This window comes from Neofelis nebulosa, chromosome 1 (genome assembly GCF_028018385.1).
Source record: "Neofelis nebulosa isolate mNeoNeb1 chromosome 1, mNeoNeb1.pri, whole genome shotgun sequence".
NCBI lineage: Eukaryota > Metazoa > Chordata > Mammalia > Carnivora > Felidae > Neofelis > Neofelis nebulosa.
The window spans coordinates 113,260,294-113,284,051 of NC_080782.1; positions in this window are offsets into that span (position 1 = coordinate 113,260,294).

Below are 23,758 nucleotides of genomic sequence, written 5' to 3' on the forward strand. Positions count from 1 at the left end.
AGCTGAGATGCTTGTGGCTAGGAGTTCTAGGGTTCTCTATGCAGTTGGTGCCCTGACAAGTCATCTGGGATCTAATTGGGAAGGGGCCATGAAGTTCTGAGGTCCTCTGCATGAGAGGTGTCCTGGAATGTCATCTGGAACTGAAATGTTATGGGCCTGGAATATATCAGAGGGCTTTGTGGTTGTGTCACCTTGTTGAAGGAACTGGAGCTATAGTAAGCACAAACCTGTGGTGTCCCAGGGTCTACTGTGCTGAGACAACATTGATGGAGGGCTTGGGCTGGTCTAGAGGTCCAGGTGGGGCTCAGTGAGGCTATACACCAGCTAAGGTGTCCAGACCCTGCACTTGTGTGTGCTGTCAAGGTGGAAGGGAAATATAAGTAGTGGTGCTCAAAGAAGCTCCCCTACCATTTGGCAACATTGTAGGACTGGATCATTTATATTCTAGTTGCTTTGTAAACCACAGGTTTTTTCCCCATGTCCCAGGCCAGACAAATATGCTCACAGTCCCTCACTACTATCCCTCCTCACTGTAGTTCACAGCATCTGGAGGGAGTGTTCCCCTAGTTACTGTGTCTTGCTGTTCTCTCCATGGTCTATCTTTCTTCTGTTGTGCAGAAGCTGTTAAGTCAGCCCTCAGTTTTTCCTTAGGAATTGCTCTATACATAGATGTAGATTTGGTGTGTCCTTGGAGGAAATGAGTTTGTGTTCTTCCTCCATTGTCATCTTGTACCAGAAGCCCCTCTAGTGTGTTTTTAATTTCACTTAGTGTATTCTTTAGTTCTGATTCATTCTTTTTAGTATATTTTTAATCTCTTTGTAGAGGTTCTCAGTGAGTTCATGTACTCTTCTCTAGAGTCTTGTGAGTATATTTATGACCATACTTTGAACTCTATCAGGTATATTGCTTATCACCATTTCCTTAAGTTTTTTTTTTTTTTTCTGGGTTTTGTCTTCTTCCTTCATTTGGATCGTATTCCTCTGTCTCATTTTGTCTGATTCCTTTGTTTGTTACTATTAGGTTGGTCGACTATATTTGGTCTTAAAAGTAGTGGCCTCCCATAGAAGGTGTTCTGTGGTATCTAGTAGTGTAATTCCTCCCCAACTCTGTTACCAGAACCACGGTACTCCCTGTGTGGGCTGTGTATGTCCTTCTGTTGTGGTTGGGTCATGACTGCTACAAGTGCTCCTGTGGGTGGGGACAGTGCAGTCCTCAGCCTAGCTATATTCAATGACTGGCTTTGAGTGCTGTGGAATGCACTAATGGGCACCCTCAGTGGGGCTTGGCTGCAGCTACTTCTGCTATGCTGGCAAGTAGGGCTTGCTTACCTTCCTTCCCTATGATGGAGTCACTCTGGAGGGACACTAGTCCCAGTCAGGACTGCTAGCTGGTAGGGCAGTGTGATAGTTGCTCTGGAGGGGTGCTGGTTCTTAGTGAGGCTGGTTATTGTGTGTGGCTGTGTGGGAGTTGCTCTAGAAGCAGGGGGGTTGGGTGGGGCAGGTCCCCCAGGAGCACCTGGGTGGGGCAAGCAATGCTAGCAAGGTACAGAAGTGTCAGAACTGTTTCCACAAGTGTTGGGCTAGCCAGCCTGAAGGAGTTATAAAAAATGGTGCCTGTTGGCACCTCTGTTCCCAGAGATACCTCCTGAAGATTCCTTCCCCTTTGGTACAGGTCCTAAAATTAATAAACCTCCTTCTCATATATCCTAGCGACTTTTCAAAATCCTGCGTCTGTGCTGGGTCATGTGCAAAGTGCTGGAGCATGCTGGTCCTTTAAGAGCAGATACTTAGTTTCCTATAACCCTCTACCTCTTTCAGAGGTAAGCCCTGCTGATTTTCTAAGTTCCCAGAGTTAAGTTCTGTAGATTTTCAATGCCAGACATCATGAGGGATCGTCTTTTCAGTATAGGTCTTCAGGGTCAGGGGTACACCTTAGGGCATGCCTCCACATCTGTGATATTCTCCCCGAGTCGTGAGTCACTACTGAACCAGTGGTTTTCCCTCCTAGCCTTCCTCAGGTGGACTTCTTTATCTGCTTTATCTGTGGAAGGCCTGCCAATCACAGGTCATTTTCACAGTGAGTTGCAGTACATGGAGTTTTTGCCTGGGTGTGTTTGTGGGAGGAAGTGAGCCCACATTCCTTCTATTCTGCCATCTTCCTCCCTCTCTAAATGTTTTTACTGATACCTCTAAGACCCATAAGGGAAAGCTGAGACCACAAATTCATTAAGGCTTTGTAAACTCTCCTTTGGTTTTGCAACAGTGTTGTATGGGGTGTCCATATGAAAGAGCCCCCCTTAACCATAGCATTTACCATGAATGACTAATGTGCATATTTGGTGGGTGAATATCCTGATCATCATAAAGCTAGTCCTACATGACTTGCATGTGAAGCATATCAGCTGCTTCCTCTAGGGTCTTCCATTTGGCATTTATAGGGAGTGATGGACAACCATGCTTCTCAGGGTAAACAGACCTTACAGTGGTTTTTATCCAGTGTACTAGGCTGGCTGTTCCATCAGGGATAACCTCCTCTGTGTCTAGATTACATGTAGCCATCTGTGATTGTTTCATAGTGAGCAGAGTCCTGTTTCAACCCAAACATGCTCTTCGATTCTGCAGCATTCAGAGTCAAAGACATAGCCCTTAAATTAGACACAGTCACAATCCGTTTCAGTAAAAATTCTTCGGGGAGTTGATGATACCAATGTACAAGAGGAAACAACTCTTTTACACTATACCCTCTAGTGTCAGTAGTTTCTTGGTTTTGCCCTTTCCATTTGTTGACTACTTTCTTGGTAACCAGAAGGTCTTACAGGTACTTTCTGTTGTCCCTACACAATTTTTCCCTTGGGACCTGGCTTTGAGGCTAGTGACTGAAGATCAGACTAACTGAAATTGGAATTCGATCAAGCATCAATGTCCAACTCAGGGTTCTCTTTTACTTTTAGTTTCACTATTAGAGTTTAGCTATTGTATACAATATTGTATACAATAACCATTGGATTATGCATTTTATCCTTTTCTTAGTAGTTTGCATTTCATCATGCACTGAGTGAACAATCTCCCTCGGAGTTGAGTCCATCTCTAAATTCACTGGTAACCTTTACCTTTAGTAACTAATGACCGCACAAGTGCTGCTCTATACCATGGGTAATCAGGTGATCCTCCAGGAATCAAAGTTCTTCATCTTTCACTTTGTAATCCTTTATTTTCCCAAACCACACATTTCCATGAGGTAGGCCATTTTGGCAAAATCCCAATTCACTGACAACAGCAGTAATACAGGAAAAATTAAGTTTTTTCCTTCTTCTGTAGGAAAAAAATGAATTCTTTCCTATTATGACTTTCTTCGCTATGAGTCTCCTTAACTAATTACACAAAACTCTTCACTCTGTCACCAAATGTGTGGAGGTTTTTATGATGCCTATAATTTAACTTAATTCTAATGTCATCTACCTGAGTAGTATCATATCCTACAGGTTATGGACTCAATACCACAAGATTCAATCCCACCCACGCCTGAATTCAGACATCTATTTCAGGATCAGGTTTTCACAAAGGCTTTTGACCAACCAGCTTTATATCAGAGATTCCAACACCCCCTTCCTCAGTTGTGATACATTTTCTACAGCAGCTCACAGAACTCAGAGAAACAGTTTACTTATTTTACTGTTTTTTTGTTGTTTTTTTTTTTATAAAAGGATATGTCAAAGGGTACAGCTTAACATCCAGATGGAAGAGACGAATAGTGACATATGTGGGAAGAACACAGAGCTTCCATGCTCTCTCAGGTCACATTCTCAACATTTCTACATGTTCACTACCCTGAAAGGTCCGTAAACTCTATACTTTTGGGATTTCATGGAGGCTTCCTCAAAGAGGCATGATCAGTTATTCACTTCATTTCCAGCCCTTCTTGCCTCTATGGAGGATGAGGGTGAAACTGAAAATTCCAACTTCTAATGATGTCTTGGTCTTTCTAATTACCAGCCTCCATCTCATAGCTCACTTGGAGTTAGTTGAAAAGAACAAAAGATCTTAAGTGACAAGGAAATTACAAACATTTTAGGAGCTCTGTGCCAAGGTCAGATACATCTACAGCTAGGTCTAGATCTAGGTATATATTTCTGATTCTATTATGCAGTGTATGCCCAGAAGTGAAATTGGTGGATCATTTCATATTTTTAATTTTTTGAAGAACCTTCATATTGAGTTCTTACTGGTTGGGCCAATTCACATTCCTACCAAAAGTGTATGAAGATTCCATTTTCACAACATCCTTCCTGTACCTATCGTCTCTCAACTTGTTGATAATAGCTGTTGTTACAGGTGTGAGGTATATCTCATTGTTTTGATTTGCATTTACCCAATGATTAGTGACATTGAGCATCTTTTTATGTGCTTTTTGGTCATTTTGATGTCCTCTTTGGAAAAAAAAGTTTATTTAGTTCTTCCTATTTTTTAAATTGGATTTTTTAGCTGTGTGATATTTTGGATATTAGCCACTTATCTAATATATGTTGTGCAACAGGGTTCTCCCATTCTGTAGGTTCCCTTTCCATTTTGCTTGTTTTCTTGTGCAGAAGCTTTTGAATTTGTACTCCCATTTGTTGATTTTTTTGCTTTTGCTGTTAGCGTTTTTGGCATCACGTCAAAAAAAATAATTGCTAAGATCATTATTAAGGAGGTTTTCCATATGTTTTCTTTTAGAAATTTAATACTGTCTGATTTTATATTTAAGTCATTGGTTCATTTTGAGTTAATTTTTTTGTAAATGGTGTGAAATAGGGATCAAATTGCATTGTTCTGTATGTGTTTCTGTACTTTTCCTAGCACCATTTGTTTAACAGAATATCCTTTGTCCACTGGGTAGTCTTGATTTCTTTGACAAACACTTTTTAATCACAGAGGCTGGAAGCCAGCTCTGATCCTTCTATTCTTTTCCATTGGTCTATGTATCAATTTTTGTGACAGTACCATACCGTTTTTATTACTATGGTTTTGTAGTATAGTTTGAAATCAGAATGGATGATACTTGTGACTTTGTTCTTTTTTCTCAAAATTGCCTTGGCTATTCAGCTCTTCTGTCCTTCCACACAAATCTTAGGATCGTTCTTGCTCTCTCTCTGAAGAATGCCTTTAGTATTTTGATGGGAATTGCTTTGAATATCTAGATGGCTTTGGGGAGTATGGATGTTTTAACAATATCACATCTTTGAATCTTTGAACATGGGATGTGTTTTTGTTTGTGTCTTCTTAGATTACCTTTAGTAAAGTCTTGTGGGGTTTTTGATATACATTTTTCACATTCTTGGTTAAATTTATTCCTAAGTATTTCATTGTTTTTGATGCAACTGTGAATAAATTAGTTTTAATTCTTTTTCAGCTGTTTCCTCATTACTTTAAAGCAATGTGAGTGATTTCTGTATGTTAATTTTATATCCTGAAACTTTATTGAAATTGTTGATTAACTCCAACAGTTTTGGTTGATTCTGGGATTTTCTATATATCAAGTTATATCCCCAGCAAAAAGCAAGATTTATACTTGTTCCTTTCTAATTTAATTATTTGTTTTGTCTATTTGCCCTAGCTTGGACGTTTAGTACTCTATTAAACAGGAGTAGTAATAGTGGGCCTCATTGTTTTCCTCATCTTAGGGGAAGTGTTTTCAATTTTTCTCCATTGAGTATGTTAATTGTGGGTTTGTCATACATGGCCTTTATTATTTTGAATTATGTTCCTACTATACCCACTTGGTTGAAAGTTGTTTTTTTTTTTTTTTAATCAAGAATGGTTGTTGAATTTTATAAAATGCATTGAATTTCAAGAAATGCTTTTTCTGCATGTATTGAGGTGATCATTGATTTTTATCCCTTCAGTTTATGTGGTGTATCATGTTGATTGTTTTATGTATTTGGAACATCTTTGCATTCCTGAAATAAATTCCACTTTATCCTAGTGTATAATTCTTTTACTATATTGTTTAACTTGATTTGCTGATATTTCATGGAGGATTTTTAAATCTATACTCTTCAGAGATTTGGCCTGCATTTGTGTGTGTGTGTGCATACGTGCACGCGCATGTGTGTGTTGCCTTTGGATTTGGCATCAAGGTAATGTTGGTCTTGTGGGATCAGTTTGGAAGCATCCCTTGCTTTTGAATTTATTTTATATATTTTTTATTTTATAGAGTGCCAGTGGGTGAGAGGGGTAGAAAGAGAGAGAGAATCTTAAGCAGGCTCTGTGCTCAGCATGGAGCCCAACACAGGGCTTGATTCCATGACCCTGGGATCATAAACTGAGCTAAAAACAAGAGTCAGCTCAACTGTCTGAGCCAACCAGGCACCCTTTTTTCCTTTTTTAATTTTTAGAATAGTTTATGAAGTCTAGGTATTCAGTCTTTTTAAATTTTTGGTAGAATTGACCTGTGAAGCCATCTGCACCTAGGCTTTAGTTCATTGGGGTAGTTTTTTAGTTACTAAATCAATCTCACTACCAGTAAATGATCTTTAAGATTTTCTATTTCATCTTGATTCATTCTCAGATGATTATATATTTCTAGGTATTTATCCTTTTCTTCTAGGTTTTCCCATTTGTTGCCATGTAAGTGTTTGTAATAGTCTTTTATAAACCTTTGTATTTCTGTGGTATTATTTGTAACTTCTCCTTTTTCACTTCATATGTGGACCATGTGTCTTTTTTCTTAATCTAGTTAGAGTGTTACAAGTTTTGTTCACCTTTTCAAACATCCAGCTTTGCATTTCACTAATACTTTTATTTTTGTATATTTTGTGTTCTATTTTTTTTGCTCTCATCTTTACTTCCTTCTATGCACTTTTTTTTAAAGTTCTTTTAGGTGTAATGTGTAAGCTTAGATTGGTAGAGATTTGTCTTGTTTCCTGAGGTAGGCTTGCATTACTATAAATGTCCCTCACAGAACAAATTTTGGAATGTTTCCATTTTTATTTTTCTCAACATATTTTGATTTCTTCATTGAGTCATTTGTTGTAATGTAGTATGTGTTGCACCTCCCCATGTTTTTGTTTTTTCCAGTTTTTTTTCTTGAATCGTATATCTAGTTTCATAGTGTTGTGGTTGGGAAAGTTGCTTGATATGATTTTCATCTTCTTAGCCTGATGGAGACCTGTTTTGTAGCCTAACATGTGATCTATCCTGGAAAATGTTACACATGCCCTTAAAAAGAATGTGTATTCTGCTGCTTTTTGGATGGAATGCTTTCTATATATCTGTAAACCTATCTAATGTGTTGTTTAAAACCAATATTTTCTCATTTATTTTCTGTCTGGATGATCTATCCATTGATATAAGTGGGGTGTTAAAGTCCTCAACTATTACTTTATCAATTTCTTCCTTTATGTCTAGTTTTATTGCTTTTTGTATATAGGTACTCCTATGTTGGGCATGTGTACATTTACAAATGTTATATTCTCTTGGCGGATTTATCCTTTTATCATTATGTAATGACCTACTTTGTTCCTTCTTATAAAAGTTGTTTTAAAGTCTATTTGTCTGATATAAATATGGCTCTCCTAGATTTTTTTTCCATCTTATTGCTTCCATTTCATGAAAAAGTTTTTTGCATCCCTCCACTTTGAGTCTCTGTGTCTTTAGATCTGAAGTGACTCTCTTACAACAGCATTTATGTTGGTCTCTTTTATCTATGAGCTACCCTAGGTCTTTTGAGTGGAGCATTTAGTCCACTTATATTTAAAGTAATAATTGATAGATACATACTTTGTTCTGTTGATTTTTTTTCTGGTTCTTTTTCATTTCTTCTCTTTTTCCTTTTTCTTTTGCTCTCTTTGCATGTGACTAGGTAATCTTGTTTAGTATTAGACTTTCTTTTTCCTTTATTTTTTGGGTATCTGTTACAGGTTTTGGGTTTGTGGTTACCATAAGGATCATATATAACATTGTATGTGTGTAACAGCCTATTTTAAGTTGTTTGTTGCTTAAGTTCAAACACATCCTAAAAGCACTACCTATTTACTTCCCTCCCCCAATTCTCAGGTTTTTGATGTTCTATTTTACATTCTATCATTTCGTATATCCTTAACTAATTATTTTAGGTCTATGAAATTTTGTTACTTTTGTCTTTTAACCCTATTACTAGCTATGTAGGTGGTTTATCCAGTATCTTCACCATATGTTGACCTTTACCAGTAAGATTTATTTCTTTGTTAATTTTGTATTTCTGGTTAAGGCCTTTTCTTTGTGAAGAAGTTTCCTTAACATTTCTTGTAATGCAGGTTTGGTGGTGATGAACACCTTCTATGTTTGCTTGTCTGGGAAACCCCTTATCTCTTCAATTCTGAGTGACAACCTTGAAAAGTAGAGCATTTGTTGTTGCATTTTTTTTTTTTTTTTTTTTTTTTTTACAGCATTGTGAATATATCATGCTATTCTCCTCTGGCTTGTAAAGTTTCTTCTGAGAAATCAGTTGATAGCCTCATCAAAGTTTTTCTGTATGTAACTGGTTTATCTTTTGATGTTTTAAGATTTCTTTTAATCTTTAACTATTGACACATTGATTATAATGAGTCTTGTGTGGGTTCCATTATATTTGGGAGTGTCTGATTCCTGGAATTAAATATATGTTTCCTTCACCAGGTTAAGAAAGTTTTCAGCCATTATTTCTTCAAATAATGGTTTCTGTCCATTCCTTTCTCTCCTCCTTTACTTGGACCTGTACAATGTGAATGTTGTGCTTAATACGGTCCTAAGTGTCCCTCACACGGCTCTCATTTCTATTGATTCTTTTTGCTATTACTGTCCTGATTTGGTAATTCCACTATCCTGTGTTTTAGGTCACTGATCTATTCTCCTACATCATCTAGTCTGATGTTAATTCCATCTGGTATATTTTTTGTTTCACTTACTACATTTATTCTTCAACTCTGATTGTTTTTTTTTTAAATCTTTTCTACATCTTTGAAGGTTCTCACTGTGTTCATCTATTCTCCTGAGTTCAGTGAACATCTTTATGACCTTTTTTGAAATTTTCATCTGGTGGGTTATTTCCATTTCATTTTACTCTTTTTCTGAGGTTTTATCTTGTATTCATTTGGAATATATTCCACTGTGTCCTCATTTTTTTTTAATTCCCTGGGTTTTTTTCTGTGTATTGGGTATATTATCTACATTTCTTAGTCTTGAAGAGGTAGCTTTATGCAGAAGATATCCTGGGGGGCGCAAAGACACAAACCTCACTGGCCAACCAAGCCAGATGCCTCAGGGGTAGCCTCTGTGTGGGCTGTGTGCACCTCCTGTTCTGGGCTCCATTTAGTGTGTGGGGTTGTCCCTCACTGTGACTACCTATGGGAATGGACTGAAACTGCCATGGGTGTGCTGGTAAGTGTGACTGGTCCCAACTCGTTTTCTAGGGGAGGTCCAGCTAGAACTCCTATAGAGTGAAGTTCTACAGTGTTGACACTGGCATGGCTGACCATGAGGCCTGTATGTGACTGTTGTGGGCACTTTAGAGTGTGAAGCTCCCTCCGTGGTTTAGGATGAGGGCTTCTTGAGGCAATACTGGTACTGGCCAAGGTCAGCACCTGGATGTGGCAAAATGGAGGGCCACTTGGGAGGGACACTGGCTGGGTTGACAGTTTTGGTGGGATGACTTCTCAGAGACATACCAGGGTAAGGGTGAGCAGTACTAGCACAGTAGATGGAGAGTGTCAGAAATATCTTCCACCAGGATTGGTTGGCTTGATAGAATGAAAGTGATAAAAAGAACGTATCCACCAGCATTTCTATCCCTGCAGAACTTTCCAAGAGATCCCTGACCCTCAGGCACATAGCCTAAAATTAGTCAATGGATCTTGTTCACTTGTAATCCAGGGATTTTTCAAACTGTGGTCTCTGTGCTGGGCCTTGAAGGGAGTGAGACTATGTATATGCCCTTTAAGAGCAGAGTGTTGGTTTCCTAATGCCCCCTCTGGCTTCAGAGGACATAAGTTCTGCTGGTTTTCAAAGTCAGATATGGGGGCTTTTCTATCTGGTGCAAGTTTTCTGGGCTGGGGAGCCCAGAATGGAGCTTAACTCTTTGTTCCTCAGGGAGGGCCTCTCTGGTGATATCCCTCCTGCTTCAGGGGTTTGGATCCTGACTAGACTGTGGATCTGCTCTTCCTACTCATCTTGGTTTGGCTTTTTCTTTAAATCTTTTGTTGTAGTAAAATCTGTTCAGCTAGTTTTCAGTTAGTTTTCAGAAGTAGTTTTTCATATGTATTTACAGATTTGTTTTGTCTTTGGAAGGAAGTGAGCTCAAGATCGTCCTACTCTGCAATCTTAATCACCTCCCCCCCAAGAAGAATGTGTATTGTGCTGTTTATGGAAAGAATGTTCTGGATATGTCTGTTAAGTCCATTTGTTCTAAAGTGTGGTTCATTTCCAGTATGTCCTTGATCATTTTCTGTCTGGATGATCTATCCATTGTTAATAGTGGGGCATTGAAATATTCTCTTACTATACTGTCTCTTTCTCCATTATGTCTGTTAGTATTTGCTTAATATATTTTTGGTGCTTGAGTCTTAGGAGCATACATACTTACGACTGTTTTTTCTTATTGAGGTATTGACCTCTGTTTTATAATACAATTTTTTTCTCTCATTACCATTTTTGGCGTGAAATCGATTTTAAGTTAAGCTGGCCCACTTTATTTTGGTTTTTATGTGCCTGGAATATCTTCCATCCCTTCATTTTGAACTTATGTGTGTCTTCAGAGCCAAAATGAGTCTTTCTATATTTTTTTAAGTTTATTTATTTTGAGAGAGAGAGAGAGAGAGAGAGAGAGCAAGCAAGCACATAATGAGTTAGGGGTGGGACAGGGAGAGAGGAAAAGACAGAATCCCAAGCAGGCTCCAAACTGTCAGCACAGAACCCAACATGGGACTCACACTCACAAAGTATGAGATCTATGACCTGAGCTGAACTTAAGAGCTGGACACTTAATCAACTGAGTCACCCAGGTGCTGCCAAAATAAATCTCTTTTATGTACCATATAAATGGATGTTGTTTTTTACCCATCCAGCCACTGTGTGCTTTTTGATTACTGAGTTCAAATCAGTTGGGCTTACAGAGATTATTGATGTAAGGACTTGCTACTGCCATTTTATCTTGTGCCTTCTGGTTATTTTCTATCTCTGTTGTTTCTCTTACCTTCTGGCTCAATACCCCTGCCCCCCCCTTTCATGTTTTAGATCTCTGCTATAGATTTTTGCTTTGTGGTTACCTTGAGGTTTACATACAACATCTCTTAAATAAAACAGTTATTTTTTTCTGGTGATAGCATTTTATCTTCCTTTGCCTATAATGGTTCCTTCCACTTTTTCCTCTTCTTTTGTTTGTTTTTTTTTTTTGCTGTCAAATTTATTTATTTTATGTTATGAATTGTAGTTATAATTTTAATGCTTTTCTTCTCTTAAGTGCTTGATTATAGCATAATGGTTAAATGATCTGTTCTAAAACAGTTACAGTTTTCTAATTCTGGCTAGTGTTCACATTAAACAGAGTTTTTCGAATTTTTTTATTAACTTAAAGAGCTGCCCTCAAGGTTTCTTTTAACAGATTTAGAGATCATAAACTTCCTCAGATTTGTTTGTCTGGGAAAGCCCTTATTTCTCCTTTATTTCTGAAGGATAACTTCACTACGTAGAGTATTTTTGGCTAGCAATTTCTCTTTCAACACTTGGTTATGTCATTCCAACTCTATTCTGGCCTGTGGAATTTGTCCTGAGAAATCTGCTGATACCCTAATAGGGTTTCTTTTGTAGGATACTGTCTATTTTTCTTGTTTTTACAATTCTTTATCATAGATTTTGACAGTTTCATCATAATGTATTGGAGAAAGTCTTTTTGTTCTGAGGTGATAAGTGTTATATTAGCTTCTTATGTCTATTTTCTCCCCTAAGTCTGTGAAATTTGTTGTTACTATTGCTTTAAGAAAACTCTCTGTCCATTTCTCCCACCCTTCTCCATCTGGTATAAGATTATTCTGGTTTTTCTAATGGAGTTTGATAACTCTCAGAGGGTTTCTTGACTTCAGAAAAAAAAAACCAAACAACTTAGTTATCTTCTCTCCTCTAACCTGACTAATGTCTTGTTCCTATCTTACGATTTCTTCTTCTCTCTTCCCCTTAATCTGCTATATTTCCAGTGCTGTCTATTTATTTATTTTGAGAGAGAGAGAGAGAATGAAGGAGCAGGGGAGGGACAGAGAGAGAAAGAGAGAGAGAGAAAAAGAATCCCAAGCAGGGTCTATGCTGTCAGGACAGAGCCACATGTGAGGCTTGATCCCATGAACTTCAAGGTTATGACCTGAGATGAAATCAAGAGTCGGATGCTCAACCAACTGAACCAACCAAGTACCCTCCAGTAATTTCTAAAGTATTCTTAATCTCACTCTTTGATTTCTTTAGCTTTAGAATTTCGGTTAGTTTCTCTTTTAGAATTTAAAAATCTAGTAAATAATTTCTTCTGTTAATTAATTTTATTCCTGAATTCATTTGATAGTCTTCTTGGGTTTTCTTGCAGCTTGTTGAATTTCTTCATAACAGGTATTTTGAAGTCTTTATCAGATAGATTACACAATTCCATATATTTTAGTTCAATTGCTGGAGAATTGTCAGTTTCTTTTTGCAGTACCATATTCCTATAATTTTTGAGAGTGCTTGATGAAATGTGTCTCTACTGCCACGCTGGAAGTAGATAATGCTTTTACATCATTTAACATGATTTAACAGTTGAACAATTTGGCAGTTAGAAGTTCTTCTTTTGTTTTCCACAAGGTGGCGATATAACCCAAGGTTTTGGTTTCTCTTACTTGAGCCAACTCCTTGTTAAAGTTGAGAACAAGCTTGTTTTAATTTAAAAAAAAAAGGGGGGGGTGTTAAAAAAAATTGGAAACAGAGCTGGAAGAGGTGTGGGACTTTTGATGTGCCTATGGCCCAGTAGGGGGATCCTTGAATGGAATAGTTCCATCCGTTTGACCTTGGACCTCTTGCTAAAACCCTGGGACAAGTTATAAAAAACATGTTCTCCCTGTTCTTCTTGTCTGTCTTGTTATCATTCTTTTCCCTCCCCAAATCATGACGGTCTTTCCTCAGACACGTGGGTGTTGCTGAAGAGCACAGGACCCTCCAGCTGCAGGCTGTGTCACCTTTCAGAATTTCACCTACCACTTTGATTTTATCCTCTGCTAAAAGGATTACTAGTGTCACTGCCACTGGTGCCACAATCACCTAAGATCAGAAGTATTTGTTTTGCTCTTACTTAATGTAATGTTCTCAAAGTCCATCCATGTTGCAAATGGCAATGGCATGCTTTGCTTTTTATTAATGGCTAAATAATTTTTCATCATAAACACACACACACCCCTACTACACACAAACCCACACACCCACTATATATATATATATATATATAGTTTGTTTTTTATCCATTGGTGAACACAGGATTTTTTAATGTTGCAGTGAACATGGATGTGCATATATCTTTTCAAATTAGTAGGGTTTTTAAAGATTTTTTAAGTTTATTTATTTTGAGAGAGAGAGAGGAGAAGGGGAGAGAGGGGGGGAACAGGCAGCGTAGGGGCAGAGAAAAGGAGAGACAGAATCCCAAGCAGGCTCTGTGCCACCAGTGCAGAGCCTAATGCTGGCCTTGAAGGCATGAACTGTGAGATCATGATCTGAGCTGAGATCAACAGTCGGATGGTTAACCAATTGCGCCACCCAAGCACCCCCCAAATTAGTGTTTTTGGTTTTTTTGGGGTAAATACCCAGAAATGGAGTTGCTGAATCATATGGTAGTTCTAATTTGGGGGGAAACTCCACATTGTTTTCCACAGTGCCTGCACCAATTTACATTCCCACCAACAGTGCTCAAGGGTTCCCTTTTCTCCATATCCTCACCAACACCTATTATTTCTTGTCCTTTTGATAATAGTCATTCTCACAGGTATAAGGTAATATCTCATACCTTGTAGTTTTAATTTACATTTTCCTGATCATTAGTAATGCTGAACATCTTTTTTCATATACCTTTTGGTCATCTGTGTATCTTCTTTGGGAAAAAATTCTATTCAGATCCTCTGCCCATTTTTTAATCCAAATTTTTTCAGTGAAGGGTACTGAGTTGTAAGAGTGTTTTTAAGTATTTTGCATATTAGTGTCTTCTCAAATATAAGATTTACACATAATTTCTCCCATGCAGTAGGTTGCCTTTCCATTTTGTTGATTTCTTTTGGTCTGTAGAAGCTTTTTATTTGAATGTAGCCCTGTGTTTGTTTTTGCTTTAGTTGATTTTGGAATCATACTTAAAAAGTCATCACTAGGACCAAATCAATGTCAAGGAATGCATTGCCTATGTTTCTTTTCTAAAAAAAGTGTTTATTTATTTTGAGAGAAGGGGGTGGTGAGCACAGAGAGAGGCAGGGAGAGGGCGGGAAGGAAAGAGGGAGGAGAGAGAGGAGAGAGAAAATCCCAAGTAGACTCTTTGCTGTCAGCACACACCCCAACAAGGGTCTTGAAACCATGAGCAGTGAGATCATGACCTGAGCTGAAATCAAGAGCCAGATGCTTAACCCACTGAGCCACCCAGGTGCCCCGCCTATGTTTCTTCCAAGAGTTTTATGGGTTCAGGTCTTATACTCATATGTTTAATCAATTTAGAATTTCTTTTTGTGTATGGTGTAAGAAAGTGGTTCAGTTCTATGTTTTAGCATGTGGTTATTCTATTTTCCAACCATTTATTGGGGAGACAGTCTTGTTAACATTGCATATTCTTGGTTCTTTTGTCATAAATGGAAGATTTGTGCACAGGTTTATTTCAGGACTCTAAAGTGTCTTCTAATGATCTATGTGTTTGTTTTTTATGTCAATACTATTTTGATTACTATAATTTTATAATATAGTTTGAAATTAGGAAGTGTGTGATGCCTTCAGTTGTGATCTTTTTATGATTGCTTTGACTATTTGGGGTCTTTTGTGATTCCATGCAAATCATAGGTCTATTCTATTTCTGTGAAAAATGCCATTCAAATTGTGATAATAATTTGATCCACTAAATTGGGGATTATGCTTGGTTAATATGGGCATTTTAACAATATTATTCCAATTCATAAGCATGGAATATCTTCCCATTTATTTGTATCTTCTTCAGTTTATTTAATGAATGTTTTCTAGTTTTCAGAGTACAGGTCTTTGACCTCCTTAGTTAAATTTATTCCTAGGTATTCTTTTTGATGAAATAGTAAATGAGATGGTTTAACTAACCTCTTTTTGAGAGTTTGTTGTTAGTGGATAGAAACCCAACAGATGTTTGTATACTGGTATTTGTATCCTACAAACTTATTGCATTCATTTATAGGGTTTTTTGGAGAATCTTGAGGGTTTTCTATATATATAGTATTATGTCATGTGCAAATTGTGACGTTCTTCCTTTCCAATTTGGATGCCTTTTATTTTTCTTGCCTAAATTTCTGGCCAGGACCTCGAGTACTATGTTGGTTAACAGCGTTTAGAGTAGTCATCATTGTTTTTTTTTTTTCCTTATCTTTCAGCTTGTCACCATTGTATGCATTGTTAGCTATCAGTTTATCATGTATGGCTTTTACTATATTGTGTTACATTGACTCTATACCCACACTGTTGAGAATTTTTATCCTAAATGGATGTTGAATTTTGTCAAATGCTTTTTTCTGTGTGTATTGAATTTATCTTCTTTTACCCCTCTTTTTGTTAGTGTGGCACATCACATTGATTTGTGGGTGTTGAACCATCCTTCATCCCTGGAATAAATCCCACTTGATCTTGGTGTAAAAGTATTTTAATATATTGGTGAATTTTGCTTGCTAATACTTTGTTGAGAATTTCTGTATCTTATGTTTATCAAGATATTGGCCCATAATTTCTGTGTGTGTGTTTGCGTGTGTCTTGCCTGTGTCTGGTTTTGGTATCATTATTATGCTGGTCTTGTAATATCATTTGGAAGGGTTTTCTTTTTTTCTTTTCTTTTCTTTTTTTTTTTTTTTTGTAGAGCTTGAGAATAATTGGTATTATCCTTCAAATATTTGTGTAATTCTCTAGAGAACCTATCTGTTCTTGGACTTTGGTTTGTTGGGAGATTTTTGATTAGTGATTCAAACTCCTTGCTAGTAGTCAGTCTGTTCCTATTTTCTATTTCTTCATGAGTCATTATTGTTAATTATATAATCTGAGGAATTCATCCAATTCTTCTAGCTTGTCCAGTTTGGGGGTTTATAATTCTTCATATTAATCTCTAAAAATTCTTTGTATTTTTGTGGTATCAGTTATAATGTCTCTTCTTTAATTTCTGATTTTATTGTAGCCCTTTTTTCTTGATGGGTTTAACTAATGCTTGGCACTTCTATATTTTTGAAGAACTAGCTCTTAGTTTCATTTATCTTTTTTATTGTCTCTTAAGTCTCTGTTTCATTTCTTTGATCTCTGATCATTGTCATTTCCTTCCTTCTGCTAATTTTGGACCTCATTTGTCCCCCATTTTCTAGTTTCTTGAGGAGTAAAGTTGTTCATTTGAGATTTATTAATATTCTTTTTTTAAAATTTTTTGTTTTTATTTTTGAGAAAAAGAGTGTTAGTGGGGAGGGGCAGAGAGCGAGGGAGACCCAGCATCTGAAGCAGGCTCCAGGCTGTGAGCTGTCAGCAGAACCTGACTCAGGGCTCAAACTCACCAACTGTGAGATCATGACCTTAGCTGAAGTCGGACACTTAACCGACTGAGCCACCCAGGTACCCCAAGATTTATCAGTATTCTTAATGTAGTCATTTATGACTGTGAACTTTCTGCTACACCTTCTTTTGCTGCTACTCATTAAATTTTGGTATGTTGTATTTCCATTAGACTCACTGCATTTTTAAATTTCTCTTTTGGTATCTTTTTTGATTCATTGTTTGTTTACTAGCATGTTGTTTAATCTACATGTATTTGTGATTTGTCAGTTTTTGTTTGTAAATGATTTTTAGTTTCACAACATTGTGTTTGGAAAAGATCATTGGTATGATTTCTAACTTCCTAAATTTAGTAAGATTCATTTTGTGGCCTAATATGATTTATCCTAGAGAATGCTCCATTTGCACTTGAGAAGAATATATGAGCTTTTGCTTTTGGATAGAACTTGTTCTCTATATATCTTTTCAGTCCACCTAGTCTAATGTGTCATTTACAGCTCATGTTTCCTTATTGATTTTCTGACTGAGATGATCTATCCATTGGTGCAAGTTATGACCCCTACTTTTGTGTCATGGTCTATTTCTCCCTTTAGGTCTGTAAATATTTGCTTTATGTGTAGAGGTGTTTTTGTTGGGTAATATATATTTACAAATGTATTCTTTTGTTGGATTGACCCCCTTTATCATTATATAATGCCCTTCTTTTTCTTATATCACAGTCTTTGTTGTAAAGTTTATTTTGTCTGATGTAAGTACATCTAACCAGCTTTCTTTTTGTTTCTATGTTAATGGAATATCTTTTTCCTTTCCTTCACTTTCAGTCTGTGGGTCTCCTTATATTTGAGGTGAGTCTCTTGTAAGCAGCATATTGATGGGTCTTGGGTATTTTTAATGTTTATTTATTTATTTTGATACATAGAGTCCGTGTGAAAAAGGGAGTGACAGAGAATCTCAATCTTCACCAACAGTGCAGAGCCTGATATGGGGCTTGAACTCACGAATTGTGATAACATGATCTGAGTTGAAATCAAGAGTTGGTTGCTTAACCAACTGAGCAACCCAGGCGCTCCAAGGGTTTTTGTTTGTTTGTTTGTTTTTTACCCATTCAGCCACTGAATGTCATTAATTTTTTTATTGGAGTACAGTTGGTGAACAGTGTTACATTAGTCTCGGTGTACAACTTGATGATTAAATACCTCTGTACATAATGCTATGCTCTCACAAGTGTGGATACCATTTGTCACCATACAACAGTATTATAGGATCGTTGACTATATTCTCTATGCGGTACCTTTGATCCTGGTAACTTACTCATTGCATAACTGGATGACTGTGCCTCCCACTCACCCATTTTTCCTTCTTATCTTACACTCCTGGCAACCATTAATTCTCTGTATTTATATGTCTATTTCTGCCTTTTTTGTTTTCATTTTTTTTTTTAGATTCCAAACAGAAGTGAAATCATATGGTGTTTGTCTTTCTCTATTTCACTAAATTAACTTATAATAACATCTAGATCCATCCATGTTGTTGGAAATGTCAAGATCTTATTCTCTGTATGGTAAAATAATACTAATATTGTTATTATTTTTTTTAGATTTTCTTTGCCCATTTATGTATCTATGGACACAGGTTGCTTCCATATGTTGGCTATTGTAAATAAGGCTGCAATAAATATAGGGGTACATATATCTTTTGAAATTACTGTTTTCATTTTCTTTGGGTAAATACCCAGTAATAGAATTATTGCATTATATTGTATTTCTATTTTAAATTTCTTGAAGAATATCCACAATTGTTGCACCAATTAACATTCCCTCTGACAGTGTATGAGAGATCCTTGTTCTCTACATTCTCACCAATGCTTTGTTTGTTTGTTTTAATACTAGCTATTCTGACTTGTGTGAGATGATACGTCATTGTGGTTTTGATTTGTATCATATCCTGATGATGAGTGATATTGAGCAGCTCTTCATTTTTCTGTTGGCTATCAGTATGTCTTCTTGGGAAAAATGTCTATTCAGGTTTTCTGCCATTTTTAAAATAAGATTATTTGTATTTTTGGTGTTGAGTTGTAGTTCTTTATATACATTGATTATTAGGCCTTTACAGATATATCATTGGAAAGTATCTTCTGTCATTTAGTAGGTTGTCTTTTTGTTCTGTTGATGGTTTAGGTGAGTGTGAAAAAGCTTTTTATTTTGGTGTAGTCCCAATAATTCATTTTTTAATTTTGTTTGGCTTGCCTGAGGAAACATATACATAAATATGTTGATAAGGCTGATATTAGATTATTGCCTATGTTTTCTTGTACAAGTTAGGGTTAATCCACCAACCTTACAGCATTAGAATATTCTAAATGTTATTGCATGTTTATATTTACCAGTGAGTTTTATACTTTAATCTGTTCTCCTATTACTCATCAGCAATCTATTAGTGGTAGTCTCCTTTAGATTTTGCTTGTTTGGAAAACTCTCTCTTTCCTTCTGTTCTGAATGGTAACTGCTATGTAGAGTTGATAGTTGTTTCCTTTCAGCATTTTGAAAATATCCTACAACTTCCTTCTGGCCCTCAAAGTTTCTGCTGAAAATAAATCTGGTGATAGTTCTCTTGTACCTAACAAGTGACTTTTTCTCTTTCAGCTTTTAAGAGGCTCTTCTTTGTCTTTAACTTTGGACATTTTATGTGTTTTGCTGCGGTTCTCTTTTGGTTCATTTTGTTTGGCACTCTTGGGGATTCTGGATCTGGATGTCTATTTCCTTCCTAAGGTTATCGAAGTTTTTAGCCATTATTTCTGCAAATAAGCTTACTACCCTTTTTCTCTTCTCCTTCTGGGACCCCTATAATGCTAAATATGGTCTGCTTTATGATGTTCTGTAGGTCCCTTAAGCTATCTTTTTTTCTTTCTTTCTTTTTCATTGTTGTTATTGCTCTCATTGGATGAGTTTTATTACTGTGTTTGAGTTCACTGATCCTTTCTTCTACTTCATCTAGTCTACTGTTGAACATCTAGTGTATTTTTCAGTTCATTTAATGTATTCCTTAGCTCTCTGACATCTATTTGATACTTGATTATAGTGTCTGTCTTTTTTGTTGAAGTTCTCCATGTGTTCATCCATTCTTCTCCCAACCCAGTAAACATCCCTGTGAACAGGCACATAGATTTATTCATTTGGTTAAGGGCTTTTTCTGAGGTTTTGTTTTTTCTTTTGTAAGACACTCCTCTGTTTCTTCTCTTTGTTTGACTTTATGTTGGTTTTTATTTGTTTAATTTTTAAAATTTGTTTATTTTGAGAAAGAGAGAGTGTGTGCATGAGCATGGAAAGGGCAGAGAGAGAACCCCAAGAAAGCTTCACATCAGCAGCACAGAGCCCAACATGGGGTTCGAACTCACGAACTGTGAGATCATGACCTGAGCTAAAACCAAGAATCAGATGCTTAACTGACTGAGCCACCCAGGTTTTTATTCATTTGATAAAAAAGTGACTTCTTCCACGATTGAAAGAATGACCTCATATAGAAACTTTATCTTTAAACCCTGCCCTTTTAGTTGTCTCTGAAATATTTGTGATTTCCAAACAGCCAATTTTATTTTTAGTGGCTACCAGTATTTCCTGGTGTTAATGTTCTAAATGGGAATATCTCAGCATGTAGATTTGGGCTAATTGGAGCCAGACCGTCAGGCAGCAGGTTTTAGAGTATGCAAATATATACAGTTTTATGTGACTGCAATCATAGGTCTTACTAGACACTATCTAGAGGTGTCCCTTGAGTGGCAGTCACAAAAATGAGCATGCCAGAATAGCATACAATGTCCTTTCCAGGAGATACAAGTGGTCTGAAGTGAGACAGAGGGAGAGCACAAAGAGGGTCTCCAAAGACCTCATCCCTGCAGTGCAATTCAGTTGGCCCCTTTTTGTGTGTCAAAGGAGAAGGTGATTTCTGAGGCTGAAAGTCCAGGCATGGCAAATAAGTCTCTTTCATGAAAGACTGGGGTGTGTTTTATTCTGCTTTCTGCACAATGACTTGAGTGTTATACTGCCAAGAAACACCAGTTTATTCCTTAAGGTCCCGTGAGACCCAGGAATGCAACTCTCAGTGACCACCAGAGGTAGGCACTTAAGGGACATCTCCTGGGTGGCAACAACAAACACTGAGGCATAAGACATAAAACTTATCAAGAGACATAGAGTGGGGCTTTTGTATGTGTCTGATGAACCAGTTTTTGAGAGGTACTTGCCCTGTGAAACATGGTAGAGGGAGAATACAAATAAAATCTACTCCATGAGGTTTCTGGAGAAGATTACTGTGGGTGCTTAGATGTGTGTTTAATTATAATCCTGACCTTCAGGTCCCAGTTACCAAGATAAGCTATTAGGCCTCTTTTCACAGAAAGATGTGGTTTCTCCTTCTGTTGCCTTTTGCTGTGCTTTCAGTGTGGTGGCCCTTTAAGAACTGTGTCTCTGTGGGTTACAGTCCTGTGGGACCTTTAAGCATAAGCTCCCCTGGCCATAAGAGCCAGGTGATTAAGACGTATTATCTGTGTAGCTACCGCACAAATCAGGGTGCCAGAGGATGAAAACAGCTCTCTTTCAAGAGATTGCAGTGAGAGGGAGTGGTAGAGAGGAGAATACAAAGATGATGCCCACCAGCTTAAGTCCCCAGAGAAATCTCCAGCCTCTAGATGTGTTACATTAGATGTGTGTTCCTCAGCATGGTGCTTTAAGTAAATAAGCCTCTTTGCCATTAAGTCTGGGTTCCTCTCAGCTGAGTGCCTCTGTGATGAAGTATGAGCCCATATGCACTTTAATTGCAGTTTGTCAGTTTGCTATATACTTGCAAGTCTCATGGATATGAGTCCCTTTGGCTTTTAAATCTAGATGTTTTGCAGGCTCATCTTTGAGGTACAGGCCTTAAAAGTTGGGGTGCCTGATGTGGGGAGAAACCTTTTGATCCATAAGCAGAAGCTCTTGGTTTTGAGGTCCCTCCTGCTTGGGGTGGTCACCTTGCCCAGGGTGGGGTTTAACAGCAAAATCCTCCTCTCTGGCACACTTTGATGTGTGTGTGGTGTGTGTGCCTCCTTTTTTCCACTGTTTATGTGTTATTCAGCTGGTGTTTAGGGGCTTTTTTCAGAGGATGTTGTTCCACATATAACTGCAGATTTCATGTATCTGTGGGATAAAGTGAGTTCAGAATCTTGCCATGTCTCCATCTTGAATAAGACCCTGTACTGTTGTGTCTTAGATAATGACATTAATATCTATATAATAAGCTGAGTCAGAAACCTCAGGGGCACCTTTGATTTCTAATTCTCCCTCTGCTGGAATATTACAGGTTATCACTACCTCCCTTCTAAACTGAAATGTCCTGTGTCTCCCACTCTTCCTCAATAGGGAGCCATCCTTAGTTCAGGCATGTAACTATGGATAGTTAGGACATTTTTCTGGTGCTTTTCTGTTTCCACTATAATCACATGAGTGATCTTTCAAAAGTCAAATCTGATGAAACCAATTTCTCCCTTTAAGACTCTTTCACAACTGGAGAATGAAATCCAGACTTGGAAAGCATTTCAGACAAGTGTCAAGATCTCAGCCCTAGTCTTATTCTCCTTTTCTTCCACCCTGTGGTCACTTGTGTGAATGGCTTTGGAGTACGTATACACTATGCTTTGAGATACCTCCCTGGCTTCCATTTGCTGCTCTGTTAGAAACGATCTTCTTTCACTCTGCCCCTACCCAACTTCTAGATCTGTGTTTAGCTTAGGCCTCATCTCTTCTTGTAGGCCTTCTTAGAATATTCCAATCTCCTTGCCTCCAGTCTGGGTTAACTGCTCCTGTTGTATGCTTTCATATTGTAACCTCTATATTGGCATTTAGCAAATTTTTCTATAATTATTTCCTAAGATACCATTTTGAAACCTTAATCCAGATTCTCTCCCAATAACTGTCCTCCTTATATTGCTTATACTCTGAGTGGAAGAAAGATAACCAGTAAAATTGTTTTAAGAGATAGACAAAACATTAAAAAATAGAGAATATGATTTTTAGTTGAACTTATATGAGACTTAGAGTTCATCAAGAAGAAACTGGAATGTAAAGGACTCAGGACATAAATAGATCAGGAAGAAAAGCTAGAGAGCTAGACTACCTCTCCACCAGACTAAAGATTCTTTGGACTTGGTAGGTGAAGTAAGAGAGCCCAGGGGTGACAATTGCACAAGAAGCATACAAAGACTATGGCCTGCTGTGTGCCCTTTTCTTAAAAAGACATCCTTTTCAAGTGCAGTAGGAAGCCTAGCATCTTTTAAGGGTAACAGATGTATTTTTCTTGTCTACCTTGTTAATGCTGTTGAGGAAGCAATAGCCACACAGAAGCTTCACTTTTAAATTTAATTCAAATCCGGGAGTATTATTACTAAATAATAGTATTACTTTATTAATAATAATATTAAGTACTATTACTAAGGTAGTAAGATGAAAGTTGAGGGAATTTCTGCTACAACCCATTGAAACTAGTTTGGCCACAGTAACCTCAGAATGACCAGGAAGCATGTGTAATCTTGGAATCTTTCCCCTGGCAAGATTTTTACCACTGTATCTGAGGGGTACAGAACTATTCCCTAAAAAATGTATTTCATAAAATTTTAAGGGAGACATTTTTGGGTGAGATCTTTTAAAATAAATTTCTAATGTTCAGTTATTAGACACACATTTTAGGGAAAATTAAATTTATAAATGTTGGTAATTCATAGTGGGAAGTTTCCTTTGTTAAAATTATATGAGTTCATTGAGGGTCAGGACTTTTGTGTATGTATTTTCATGTAGAGTCATGAATTAATATAGAGAATAGAATTAAAATAGGAATAGAATAGACAATATAACTGGAAGCCCTTTATTATTTTTTTATTTCATGTGGATTCTTTGTATTCTGTTAGTTTTGTCTACTCAGGTAGGTGAGATTCCTGTTAACAAATTCAGTTTAGGAAGCTGTTTGGACCCATGTAAGTATTCCCGGGACCTCACTT